We start from the raw sequence: 15,350 nt of genomic DNA on the forward strand, positions 1-15,350 counted from the left end.
ATTGTTACAGCTATGGTTTTTAAATCAGTATTTGTATTGAAACTATTAAATTTTCTTAGGCTTTATTGTTGTTTTGTGTTTCATCCAGGCACGATGTGCGCATTTCCCACATGATTTAATGTTGCTTTTAATTATATTACATTTTAATAATTTTCTCTGAGTTTTTACCTAGCTTAACTCGAATGGGAAGACAGGATGAGACTTGTTTGATCATGCTCGGATCATGCCCCCGATTAGTAACTAGAAAAACAAGAAAATCTCTTCCCGAGGTTTCCCTCGCAGCGAATTCTACAAGAACTTCATTTTTTTTTGTGATGTTTTCCCGGGACACTGTTTCGATTTTCTTCAAATGGAACTTGAATTTGGTACTAAAGTACCAAAATTTTATTTATTTAAAAATAAAAAAGAGATACCAGAATCTTTTTTGAAAGTGAAAGGGCACTTTCATCTTATGACCTTTCTAAAGACATTGTCTTTTTTAACAAACCCAAGAAAAACTATCAACATTGTGTTTTTACCACCGACGTTCTACAAAGACAATAAAATTGACGAGGGATTCGTAAAGTTGGAAACAATGACCTGTTACAAATTTCATGAGGGCATAGAATATATGAATGGTTTATATAAAAGTAACACTTTAAATTTCTGTAATGCATTTAAATTTAATTTGTGTGAATTTATTTTAATAAAAAATAAATTATTCAGGCGAACTATGAATCCTGAAAATAAACACAAAAAACAAATTGAAATCAATACGTGAGGTAAACGCAAACAGGAGCACGATGTACCGCATCCCTCAAAAATGCGATTATATCTGTCTATCTCATAGGCTCTATAATCCCAGAGGATCATGGCCTCTTCAAACTGCCTTCTATATTTACTCAAAGTCTCCAGTTAATGTCCACTTGTAATTATACAATAACAATATTGATCTCAGTATTATGAACGATATATAACAAAAACTACAATTTTTTTTATTTATTTTTTTTTTAAATTCTGTTTTTGTTTGTTTGTGTTTTTTGATGAGAAATTCGGATTATTTGTTATGACGAGCTTCGCTACAGGGCTCAACAGCTGAGCCTACCAAAAACACTGCATTTATTAAGCCACATATATGTATTTCAGCAGCATACGAGTGCAGCTTGGATAAAAAAAAAAGATTCAAAAAACGCAACTCAGATAAGTCCGATATTCGGAGAAATTCGTTAGAAGTTTTATTGTTATAAAATTGGAGATCCAATAAAGCCAACCTGCGTTACCTAAAGTTTCATTCCAAACCATCCCCTCATTCAAATCCACTTATACAAGCTCTCTCAACCTCAAATCTTCCCCACAAACCCTCTTAGACGTCGCTTGAGGCGCCGCTGACCACGCGACCACCTGAATGCCCGACGTCAGCTATCCTAATGCCGTAAGGGCCTATTTTTAAGGCAGTCATCACTGGATGGCCGCCGTTCAAGAAATCAAGTCAATGTACGTGCGCTGGTGCTAAGTCAACGTACATGCTTATTGTACATTCATCTTTTTTACTTGTACTTACTTACTTTACAGTTGTAAAAGTTCTTAAACGAAGACAAAAAAAAACTTTACATATTGTTGAAGAAAACTAAGGCCTTGGGCATACAGAAAGCGGGCAGCGATCCAGCGGTCGTCGCGGAGGTCTACGATATGGGGATACCCATATCACACAGGTCACACAGGGAGCAATATCTTTGTTTGAGCGGCCCAGTTTGGTCGTTTTCTTCTTGAGAAGTAGTAGTGCGTTCTCTTGTTCTTTGTTTTAATTTTTATATATTGAGTGTGAGCTCGGATGAAGAGCAACTCCTTCTGCTATTAGCTTTGCAAAGCAAAAAGAAGAAATGACGAAGTTGGGTGCATGAAATCAGTAAGAAGAAAGAACAAGTATGGGAATACCACCGCTTATGTATTGAACTAGAGTCACATGAAGATAGGTTCTTCTAGAATTTACGTATGTCGCGAGAATGGAATAAAAAATGAGTAATAAAGTTTCTTAACATTGGAATCTTTATTTCGTATTACTAGGTGGTGGCAAGGATGTCACGTTGAAATCTGTAATTTTGTACTACAAGATCGCTTTTCTTCGCGACAAAGGCTAGCCCGCGGGGGTAGACCGCGTTCTGTTTGACAGAAATGATGCAACATTGTGTAATACAACTAGACCTCCTGACTGCCTCGGTCGGAGATCGTTGTACGCCGCGACATACCGCTTTCTGTGTACCCAAGGCCTAAAAGTTGTATTAATTACCAATTTTTTTTTTTATCAAAAGTCTTTTTTTTTGGGTAATTTTTCTTTAATGATTTCTAAAAATAAAACTTGGTTACTGAAGCTAAACCACATACTTGATTTCCTGTTACTACTTTTTATAAAAAATGTTTTTAATAACGGGATTAGAACTGGAGATCTATTCTTAACCTCAGGGGTCGAACCTCATAACTAATTTCGGTCCGTTTGTTTCCTCCTATGTAAATATTAGCGTGAATTATTTAATTTTCCTTAAATTTTTAAGAGTTTTACGTCAAACAACCACATTATGGTTTACGAAGAGAGGTGGTTATACAAGTATACATTTCTCACATTAACCATTAAATACCAGGCCAAGAACCCGGTACCACAACGCAGCTATGCATCCTCACCACTAACTGCTCGGTTAGTTAGAAATATCTGTTTTGGCGAGAGTTAAACTTAAATTCTACATTCGAAGATGCTTATTTGACCGAAAGAGTTAAAAACAAACACGATTTTCCTATTTTGTTTTGCTACCACTTATTGTATGGTAAATTTACACACGTTCACACGTTTGTTCGAAAGAGTTTTTGTAACGACTTCAAAATTCTTTTCCGGAAAATTTAATGTAATTTTTGGTTTTACTCACTGCTAATGTAATTGTAAGCATGCGGGTTTTCTATTTTAAATCTCTGACGAAAATTACTCCTTTGAGTGCAAAGAAAAAAATGTTTTCTTTTGTTTGTGATTTTACTCAAAATTGCCAAATGAACCAATTTACTAAATTTTTTATTTTTTTAACGCAGGCAAACTGACTATACGACTATTATTTCCTCTTCTCTAACGTGACTCCAAAATGACTGTGACTAACAAACTACTCCTTTACAAAGTAGTCATTACGCCGATGTTGCACTACGCCTGCTCCGCCTGGAGCCTGACTAGTAGTAGCAACATCAAGAAACTTCAGATAACCCAGAACAAATTTTTCAGACTCGCAACTGACTCTCCAGATGCACTAGAATTGACTCACTCCACGAGACTGCGTCCATTATCCCCGTACACTCCTATATCCAAAATCGTCTGCTCAAACTCCTTTCCATCGTAGACTGCCATCCTAATCCACACTATCGCGACATAGCCTCCCACAACATACAGACACAGAAGACTAAAACATATCCTACTCTAACTCTCTACACTAGCTGCAGGTTTTTCCTCTCCTTTTTTCCCTGCATTCCAATCCTCTTCACCTAACTTTTCTCTTACTTCACTTAGTTAAGAAGGTTGAAATGCATTGTACATTTATACTTCTATATTTATTTTATGTATATATTTATTATAATAAATATTTATTCTATTCTATTATTCTATTCTATATTTTATTTTAAAACGACAAGTTTGACTTATTAGTCACTAAAATCACTTTTAATGATAGTGACTAAATTAGTCATTTGATAACGTAGAACTATAAGTTTTATTTGAAACTTCTAGGAAAAGTTGGTTAAGGAGGAGTGTGGTTGAGAGAAATAGTTGAGCATGCCTCTAATGTGTCATAGTCTGACATTGTACAATCCTGCCGCCAATATAATAGTAATAAGGATCCATTTGGAACTCAATTTCCATTTTTGCTAAAGAAAAGAGGGTATTGGAAAAGAAACAGAAATCTCCTCTTACTAGCGTGGGAATAACTTACCACTGGAAGAAGTTGGTAGAAAAATGGAAGAAGAAAACTAGAAAAGGGGTAGACACCCTCTGCTCCCCACTTGCTCTGGGCCAATGCGTCTTAGCCTCTCGCTACTGATTGCATAAACACAGTCGCTAATATTCTACCAATTACGACGACAGTCGTGCTCATTAAACTAAACAAACTCAATCTACGATCAGTCTCCTGCCACGTCACCGTTCTTGCTCATTATTCACCGCCACGACTACAATACATTGTAACCAACACGTATTCATTATAATTGTAAGTAATAACCCAATTAGCTCAGTGGTTCTAACATTAAAATATAGTACAGTGTTGGCCATATTGGTATTTTATTCAATATGCCTCATATAAGCACCTCATATTCTCTTTAATTTCCATCCTCATTGTTTCAACTTCAATCTCATACATATATTATTTATATAAGTGCAACTTATCTGACAGTTACATGCTTTCTTAATTCTCACTAAGCTGATGACGTAAATTATAATATATAGATAATTAAAGAAAGTGATGACGTAAAGAAATCCATTAATGCCTCTTAGATTAGACTGCCTTTGCATCCAGTCAAACTAGCGAATTAAGAATCGCCATTGGAGGCAGTGGTACATTTGTTGACCTAATCATCTTTGTAACAGATTTGAGAATAGCATTGATTGTAATTAGTGGAGGGTTCAGAAGAGAGACATCTATTGCTGAGTAAAGTAAAGTAATCGCCTATTTTTTCCGGCGGGGCTTAACGTCCAACTACCATTTACTAGGTGACGTGGACGGAGGCGACTAGCAAACGTACTTTACTATTTATAAATATAATTTATAACCATTAAATAAAATCCAAGGCCAAGACCGGGAATCGAACCCAGTACCACAATGCATATTGGCTTTGCAGGTCTCGCCTCTAAACCCGCACGGCTACCGTGGCTATTGCTTAGTAACTGATCGGAGAGCAATGAATACTTCTCCCAGTTTGCGGATTTCAATTTTCATTTTTTAAGAGGGGTTCTAGATTGGACAGCATTTGGCAATTAGTTTTTTCTATATCGATGCGTATGCCCAGGTTGTTCGATTCGAAAGGTTGTTCAATTACTTTCCACTCACATCTAGTTACAAGGGGAGGAGAGCTTAAGAAAATATCAATTGCGGAAAGTCGCCAATCAAATCTACTGAAAATGTGGCGGATCCATTATTCAATAAGCAAACAGTTCCCGAATTAATTGCGTCTCGTAGTTGTATGCCTTCGTAGTCATCGAACGCACATCCATAGCTCTTATGGAAAGCATTCAAGTCGCCGCAGATAAGAACTGGTTGTTTAACGGTCTTCATTATTGATACCCAGAAATCGGAAGATAATTTTTGTTTAGGTGAACAATATGAAGAGAGGATTTTTAATTCTGTAAAGAAAAAGTAAAGTAAAGTAGTCGCCTATTTTTTCAGGCGGGGCTTAACGTCCAACTTCCAATTAGGTGTCGTGGACGGAGGCGACTAGCAAACATACTTTACTGTAAATTTCTTTTATAAACCATTAAATAAAATCCAAGGCCTAAGACCGGGAATCGAACCCAGTACCACAATACATATTAGCTTTGCAGGTCTCGCCTCAAACCGCTCGGCTACCGTGGCGCCTAATTCTGTATTTTGTATGTTCAAAGTAATTCCGCATGTCTGTATGAAGCGATTATTAAATTTATGATTAAGGCTAGAATCAATGTTAAAGACTTTCGAAGTTTATAAAGAAGCTGTAGGATCTGTCATTGACGGGAATTTGTATTAAATGAACAAATATGAAAAGCAATACATTTTTTCAACTAATGACTTTTAAATGCACTCCTTCGGAGGTGTTCTTGTTTGTTACAATAAAAGTGCAAGAAATGGCTTTTTACAAGTTATATGTAGACGTAGTTGAGTTTGCCATCTCGTGAAATTAATACGCAAAATTCGTTGGACTCAAAGTCTGCACTAAATTGTAGACATTCTTAATGAGTTTGGTCTCTTCACTGCTGGGAATATTTATAAGTAGTATGCGAATTTTAATGACTGTTGTGAAATGCAGTTCGCGATCTACGTCTAAAATTGTCCTCTTTTATCAACTATTTATGCATCTGTTGTACAAGATATTTTCTTGAATTCTGTAATAATTTCCATGATAAATGTTTGCTCTGGTTTCAGTAAATTTAGTTCATGAACTAAAAGTTCGCTTTTATATTACCTGTTGCTTCTCTGCTTTTCAATGATCTTTCCCAGATAATTACCAACTCCATTAGCGCGGTAATTATTAAAAAATTAATCCAATTATATTTAGCCCTTAGACAGTAGACTTGTAGCTATAAATATATTTTAAACAGTCTCATTAATAGATTGTGTAGAATTTGGTTACAAATATTTTTAGTTAGAGGTTATGAAGGTAGAAAAGTAATTTTTGATAAAAATTTATTTTGAACACTTTCTCTCAGTCCAGTTTCCAAGCTCTGTAATTTTCTCTTATTTGTAAACTTACTGCAATGTCCATTTTATTGCCCAATGAGGCCACTAAAACGGTTCTCTTTTTAAAAGTGACTCCTTAATGAATCTGTTAATGAGGAGAATCTAAAGACCATTTAAGTAGGCTATATTAATTTTTTATTGAAGCTGTGAAAACCATATACGTACTTCATCAATAAATAAAAGAGTTAACTAGTTCGTACATTTTATTTCGCTTCCTTTCATTTAAATAGCAGTTATAATGCTCTTAATTGAACTTTATCTTCATTCTTTCTCAATTACATTCATTTAAGTGCCGATGGTGTTCATCCAAGCTCCAGACTCTCATATTTCTGAAAATATTTAAAACTAAGAATAATCTATAATATTGCGATACATTAATTCGCTTAGAAATAAGTAAATATGGCCATTTTGGATTCGCTAACTAATTTCTATTCGCACTTAGCCCAATCAGGCCAATAAATTCACGCATTCCTGTAATTATACTTTACTCATTTCTTTATTTTTTTTAATTGTAAATAAGTTATTTGATTTTATTTACTACTGAGAGAGATCGTGAATCATAGAAATTTTACCAGCTTATAACTTTTAAGTGAGATTACTAACTCTCCAGTAACATGAGAAATGTTCTCTCTGTATTAACGAGTTTTTATTATTAATTTACACATTGTTTCCAAATTCGAGTTTCAAAACTATATTTAATTCTTTCTAACATACAGTTTCTAAATTCGTACATAGATAAAACGACACTTTAGAAGGAAGCGAACCTACTTTCCTCCATTAAGTTTTTATGGTGAATGGAAGAAACAGTTTCGACCAAGTCTCTGAAAAGTGCAAATACTTTTTTATATAAATTTATAAAATAACTCGAATTATCAATTTTTTTGTAAAAAGAATTTTGAAGTATAATAAAAACATCTTGTTCTTACTTTATTCATTTTCTTTTTCTTTTTTTCTTTCACTTAATAGAAATTTGTGATGTACGAAATTAAGAGTTAATGATATTCACAAGTAACTGCAAATTAACAAAGGCTATTTAATAATTTTCAAATACTATTATAGAAGCATTAATCTTCATTTTTGTCTAAATAAATTGCCAGTAATTTATTACTTTCCGTTTAATTAGGGATATTCCAAATTGGAAATACATGTATCTCTAGTTTATAATCAAGAATTATATTTTAAATTGCATTTATACAATTAACAATAAATGTTAATTGAGGGATAATAGGTTCATTTGAATAATTAAAACTGTAGGGCAGTTTTATAAGTGTTGATTGTTTAAAACTTCACAAAAAACGTAATGTTAAAAAACCTCCAACGTTGTTGACAATTTTCAAATAAGAAATTGCAATATACTTTTTAAGAGATTTTCATTTTATTTTTCGCAAAAAACATTTGGTGTGACTCACACGACCTTCTCTTCCATCTCTTATGTATCGATTAAACAATATTTTCCAAATCCTATCCTTGTCTTTTCTTGAGCTAGAACCACTATAACATCTTGTTTGGTGATGGATTCCGTGTGGTCTTTAATGTGAGATTACTGTTCAGAGGCTAACAGCCAACTGAGAAGGCTATGAGCGCCATTTATTCTGTAAAAACTGCTGGAAACAGCAGCAAAAACGACGAGCGAAAATAAAACGTAGGCACAATTTACTCTCTTACTCTAAGTAAGGAAATATTTGAAATTCTTTTCAAATTTTCGATACCGTTATTTTCTCTTACTAAAAAAAAGTCCACTTTAAGAGTTTTAAAAGAAATAGTTTGTGTAACAAAAAATGGCTGCAAAAAATAAATAAATAACTCATCGTTGAACAATGATATTTGTTGGTTACATGTTGCTGGGGAACTGATCCTGAGAAGGAAGAACCTTTCTCGACGAACGAGTCAAGCCCTGTTACTGTGTGCAATCAAAGAGGGCCAAATATGGTGATGAAAGGAAATGTTCCACCACTGGTATCTCAATTATTGTGATTGGTATTTTCATTTTTCCTTTTTTTAATGAACTCGTTGGAAAAAGATTCCTATGTCTTTCCCTCTTCGATCTACACCTTCTAATTGTATACTTACAGCTTCTAAGGCATTTTTTAGGTGGGTAGAATTGTGTATAATTAGAATTCGGAATTTAAAAATTGTCTATTAGTTAAAACCCCGAGAAAATCGTAGAAAAAGAAAACAGTTGAGTTTTCATTGTTTATTTAAATGGCTAGACGTTTCCAGTAGATTGCAAATTAACAAATTCACTTTCTCAGTTCTAGATGTAAGTTTCGCTAGGAATCGCCAGATAATTGGTTGCCTTTAAGAGAGAGACAACAAGATTAGAGAGGTCCTTCTACATTGTTGAGATGGTCCTTAGAAACTGGACTTAGTGGAAACACTATTGGAATGTGAGGCTTTGGTAACTGTGCTCCACTTGATCTTGGTGTCGCCACTAACTAGACAAAGGCCAGTTAGTCGTCCTAATTTGCCCATGAGAAATTCTTATTGAAAACGGAGCAAACTTTTATTACTTAGAAGGCACTGTTGTAAAATATTTCATTTCTAAATAGATATCTCCTTAACAAAAACTTACAGTTTAAAATGTTAAGTATAAGGGGTGATTAAACGCCAAAAGGTACACAAATCAGCGAGTACCCAACATTTCATTAATACTTCATTAATAGTTAAGTAATTCTACTGCATTAATTTTCATTAATAAGTTATTTTTTAGAATTTATTAGATGTCACAGACCCTTATACTGGCCATTTTCGTCTACAAAATATATGTTCAAGTAGCACTGTAGATTGACTGTAATATCTAGTTATTTATAATAATCAAACTATTAATTACAGGTTAAAAAGAAAAACGTTATAAAAAATAAAAAAAAAATTATGAAGCTAAAAAATTCAAAACTTTTTTTTATAAAAAACTTACACCAATGATTTATTTTATTTATTTATTTTTATTTTTAAGTAAAAATCGTCGGTTTAAGTTCATTCTTCGATTAAAGCAATTGTTATTTTATGAAGTAGCCAAACGTTTATAATAATAGGTAATAATTATCTGGCTTTATCGCAAATAATATAGTTTTCTTCAATTACATTCTCAATCTAGGTGTTCTTCCCACAGTGTTGTATATATGTAATATAAAGTAAATAAGATATGCATATTTTTAGGACAGCTAATTATTCCAGTATTTTACTATAAGTAAAATTAGGGGGACTAAATTAATTACAATTGAGAAATGAATAATTATTGTTGAATAATCTACTTGTTATAACTGTGTGTTATTTGTACTCACAAATATTTCGGTAAGACGAATTCAAGACAGTAGCCTACTCTAACTTTGTCTTTTTATACTTTAACATGCATGTACATATATATGTGATTTATCATAATTATAACAAAAAAATATTATAAATGAAGTGGCCAGCATAAGGGTCTGTGACATCTAATAAATTATAAAAAATAACTTATTAATGAAAATTAATGCAGTAGAATTACTTAATTACTGAAGTATTAATGAAATGTTGGGTACTCGCTGATTTGTGTACCTTTTGGCGTTTAATCAACCCTTATACTTAACATTTTAAACTGTAAGTTTTTGTTAAGGAGATTTTTGTACCTTTTGGATAGATTTTCCTTTTTGTCTATTTTACAAAGTTACATATCTTCTTTACAGATTTTTTTAAAATTTGGAATAAACAATTCTATCATTATAATCTGATAAGGTGTTAAGTCGGAACCGTAACTACCACTGGAGAAATCTTTTTAAAGAATGATAATAGTTGCGGTCCCCCAAACCATCCTCAATAACAATTTTTTTGAAAAAGCGTTTTGAATAACATAGGAAGGTATTTGTACGTAAATAGCAAAATTAAACTGCGATTTCAGTACTTCCTTTTAAGAGGAGTAAGAAAAATAAACTACGATTGCAGTACTTCTCTCTAAAAGGCAAAGAGGCAAAGATTTTTTAATCGAACGACAATTCATTGATTTAAATCGGTTCACTCATTGATAATTTAAACGATTGCAGTACTTCCTCTTAGTAGGTGCAAGAGCATCAGCAACGTAGAGGAGCTTTAACCACTTATTCGAGCTGAATTTTATCAAAATCGGACTAAGCGTTATAGAAATATTGGTAATAATAGTTTTAGAAAGGGCCTTATTTGGGTGGGGCAAACTCCCCTCCTTATGAGGCACGGCGTCGAGACTTTTAAAGCGCAAATCTGTACAAAATTTCGATTCGAATGACACTTCATTTACGAAAATCGGTTATTGCGACGATGATTTGAAAAGATTGCAAAACTTCCCCTTATTAGGTGTAAGAGCAGAACGTCGCTTTAATTTTAGGTAGAGGAGCCCTATCCCTTTCACCCTACCAAATTTTATCAAAAACGTGCCAATACTTACACAGTTATTAGTAATACTAGTTATAGAGGGGGCCTTAAATACTTGGGGCTAACTCCTCTCCCATGCGATGTACAGCGTTGAGACCCCCAAAAGGCACATCTACATAAAATTCCGAATCGAATGACACCTCATTCATGAAAATCGGTTTGCGCGTTTAGGCGCTACGCAGTTTACAAAAAAGGTAACAACAACAAGAAGAAGAAGAAGAACCACAAGAACAAGAACAACAATTTTTGAAAATGTAGTTTTTGCGCATTTTCCGCATCGTTTTTCTCGAAAACTAATAAATCTATGTTATTACGAAAAAATTACAGTCATAAAGGAGGATTTGCCCTACATTATAAAGAAAATTTGGGAATTTTATCTTTTATAGAAAAAGAGAAAAAAATTGTCAAAGTTGGGTGTTTTTCAACGTTACGCTTTTTCGTGCAGTTTTTTACGATCAACCCTTATACAACTGTCCTACCGGACAGTTTTAATTACTTTTAATAAATCAAACAATTTGGCATGTGATAACTTGAAAGTTAACTAATACTTATATCTAGTGATTGTCCTTAAATCAAGAGGAAATTTTCAAACTCGTGAATACGCGGTGGGAAATAAGTGGCTTCAGTAAAGGACAACTGCTCGTTGGGACAAACTCCCCCTACTTTTCTATTACTAATCTGGAGAGAGCTCCAATGAATTTTGATTAGGTATATTCCAATCTAACGCATAGTAACTGCCAGGCTCACCGAAGAGCGTTGGGGCACTCTGCCAGTGCCGTTCCCCCATTTCCAAATTGTAAGGATGGATTCGCTACATTAAAAAAAGAACCAAGCTCTCGTGGAAAGTGCTGGGAAAAGATGGAAAGCGTTATTTAGGTACAATTTCCTGGGTTTCCATGGAGCCCCTCATCGCATTGACCATCTCAGATAATACAAAATTAGCCCCAAATTATAAAATGAATTACGTAATAAAATGAAGGGTGTAACATCCTCTAATCCAGGCAACTATCCAGGCTCTCTAACGCGGTACCAGCTCGGGGAGCCGGCATTTTGAGATAAAAACACTCTCCAGATCCAGACCCCTTTCCCTAAATCCTGCAGAGCGGGCATATCCCATCCCAAAGCCTGCAAACCTCTCGGGATCTCTGGAGATCCGTTTACGAAGAAAAGCGGCACATGCATGTTTGGATGACCACTCTCTTAAAGCCTCAACACTCTTCCGCTAAATGGTAAGTTAGATTCTCCTCCACTGTCCTATATTTATGGATGCTTTCTGGAAACACGAACATTACTGACCCAGGGTTTGGAAACGTCAGAAATCTGATTGTACGAGGTGTGGCTATTAAATAACGAGACTATTGCTGTACATTTTATTTTAAATTTATACATATTTAGTTATTATCACCTTCAATATACACCCTTCCCCTATCCCTACAACGCTCCATGCGAATTTACCATTGTTCGAAACAGTGCTGGAAGTCTTTTTCTGTGAGCTCCTGCATGACGCGTGCCGCTTTTTCTTTCACAGCTTCAACGGACTGAAATCATGTTCCTTTTAATGCAGATTTAACTTTGGGGAACAGATCAAAGTTACATGGAGCCAGGTCAGGCGAATAAGGCGGATAGCCTAAAACTGGAATTTTGTACTTGGCTAGAAATGTCTTGACAGACAATGCAGTGTGAGCCGGCGCGTTGTCTTGATGGAGAACCCATGACTTGTTCTTCCACAAAACGGGTCGTTTTTTCCTTACTCTTTCACGGAGTTGAGCAAGCACCTCATGGTAGTAATGCTGATTGATTATAATCGATATTTTCATCCGTTTTGGACGTGGAAAGGCGACCCGGGTGGTCATCATCTCTGACATCTTCTCGGCCATCTTGGAAACGCTTGAACCACTCAAAAACTCGCGCACGTGATAAACATTTATCGCCATAAACTTCTTTTAATAAAAGATAAGTTTCAGTAGCGGTTTCATCAAGTATCATGTGAAATTTCACGACAATTCGTTGCTCTACTACATGTGTAGTATCATGTTTTCGGCTAAACGAAACTAGCATCTCTTACACAAATGACGGTTCCGGTCAGTTCTCTACAAACACGTGAGACGCTGCAATCGAAAGAGAAGGTTTTACGCTGCACAGCTGTTGGTCGTTAGGATTTGGCGCATGCGTAGTTCTTCTGTAGCAGCATCAGTCTCGTTATTTAATAGCCACACCTCGTATTGGTCTCTATTTGATTATCAACCGGTATCGTGAATTAGTACAATGTTTTGATGAACAATGTTGTTTCGACTGACAAAGTACAACATCCAGCTGCCTAATACGCCAAAATCGTCTAATTTTGATTTCAGTATTTCTTTAGGAAAAGGAAATGCTACTAAGCGGACATAAATGTAAGGCTAATGTATTTTTTACAATACAGACATAGCAATCAAGTGGCCCTAAGATTTACATTAAAAAAAACAAAAGTATATTCCCTCTCTTTGAATACAGTTATATCAGTTTGAGGACGTCGCTCGCAGTATTTACATTGCGTAATGATAGTGATATGTGATCAAAGTTTACTTTACAGAACTCAATGGCAGGCTAAGACAAACACCCAAGATTTATTCTATCCGCAGTAAGTTCTACATATAGTATATCTTCATCACAAACCTTTTGTGTTATTGACTTTCTTTGGACAAAAACTTTGCAACTCTACATATATGTTTCAATCATTTTCTTCTACGCATTTGTAGTATGTTTGCTAACCGTACCCTTCATTAAAATGAAGCTATTTCTTCATATCAAAAGTGAGGCAAAAGAAGACACATTGATCTTAACGAACTATAGTATTTATAAACATGTATATTATTAAAAGTTAGAAAATAATTTTTATTTGAAACATTTCTTGAGAGAGAATTACGCACTGAGTATAATGCCTTTAAGGTGAATAAACTAGACTGTCAAAACTAAATGTTCTAGAAGCGTAATCAGGACAAGGGAGAGTAATACGGCGGATATATCCTGCTTTATATATATACTGCTTTCTATGTCACGATATTGTTCCATAAGTCTAGTCCTGGAGAGGATCGCTGGAAACTTAACTTAATCAAACTGATCTTAATGCATTTATGCATTATTAAACCCACCTTCCTCCTTTTAGTAACTTCTTCAACTTACAAAGGGATAATCATCTAGCGGTAATTAATTAGAAAGGAATTAATGACGCTTACTTACGGTTGCTAGGAGACGGAGATGCCTAAGTTTATCTGCCCTGCTATTAATGGATACCAAATAGATGAAATGTAGTCCATCATTGCTTTTGTTCTTCAAACTGGTCACCGGTTAAGTCGCTTGTTAATTAACTACAAGAAGTAGTACTTAGATGTGGTTGGCGCTGATTTAGCCAATCTTTTTTTTTGTATATCTATAACGACGAATCGTGGCGTGGTTGTCATCAAAAGTTACAAATCACCATCATTTAAAGTGTTGAATTCACTGCCAGGCTGAGCTAACCAGAACCAAAAGCTCGGCTAATTGTTCGAATCTTGTAAAAAACCCTATTGTCACGCTGACTCCAATGACAGCATTGATTGGCGATTTATTCTGTCTGCAAGTTTGCTAGTAGAGAGATCAGTGAGAAGGAGAGTATGACCTGGAATAGGCTAAATACCACTTTAACAACATCATTAGATATTTACTAGATCATTACTAGCTCCGCACTATATTCACTGACTTGCAAGCGATCCTCAATTCCTGTCCTCTCTATGTGCTTTCATCCAATAGGAAGGATGTGGAACCACTGTATGTGCCAGCCGAACGCATTAGTGCCTTGCATCAGGAAGATCTGCTTGCCCTTCAGCAGCGCACTGACTTCGTCGATTGTTTCCGTCAATGAGCATCGTTCTCATATGGTTATGATCATCCCTCGGGCCAATGGCTGACTCATAAAATGTGAACCTCCTTTGATTTCTATAATAAAATCTTCTGGCATTAATTATTTAGTCATCAGCTTGCTAATCATTCTTAATCTCAGTTACGTTCTGAACATGAAATCGCTACAAACTTTAAAATCACTTCAAAATCACACTAACATAGTTACTGCCACCAACATGTACTAAGATAGCAATTAGCTAGACTGTTCAACATCGGATGTTACTTCACTTACAGCAGCGAATTTTAATATTTAAAAGAAAAGAAAATGTAATTGAAAAATTTCCTTTGTTCTTAGCAATTATAAAACAAAGAAAGAGGCAAGTGATTTTATTCTATTGTTGTATATATTGCATTTTTTCACCTGTTCTCTCTTTGATTACAGGTTCTTTGAGTATTGTATTACAGGGTGCGTCGCTTCCATCAACACCCACACAGCCACACAGCCAACAAATGAAAAGCCTTGGAATCTCTCCACTTTCTCTAAAACAAAAGTACTCCATCTCAAACTGCATTTTGAAGATTTGCCGATCACTACAGAAATGAATTTTCCTACAACTATTTCATAGAGGGCCTCGACGTACTCCTGATTGTAAGAAGGCACGAAATTACCTTTTCGGTTTCTGA

Source organism: Rhodnius prolixus, unplaced genomic scaffold (genome assembly GCF_049639745.1).
Source record: "Rhodnius prolixus isolate KJV_2025 unplaced genomic scaffold, Rpr scaffold_1, whole genome shotgun sequence".
Lineage (NCBI taxonomy): Eukaryota > Metazoa > Arthropoda > Insecta > Hemiptera > Reduviidae > Rhodnius > Rhodnius prolixus.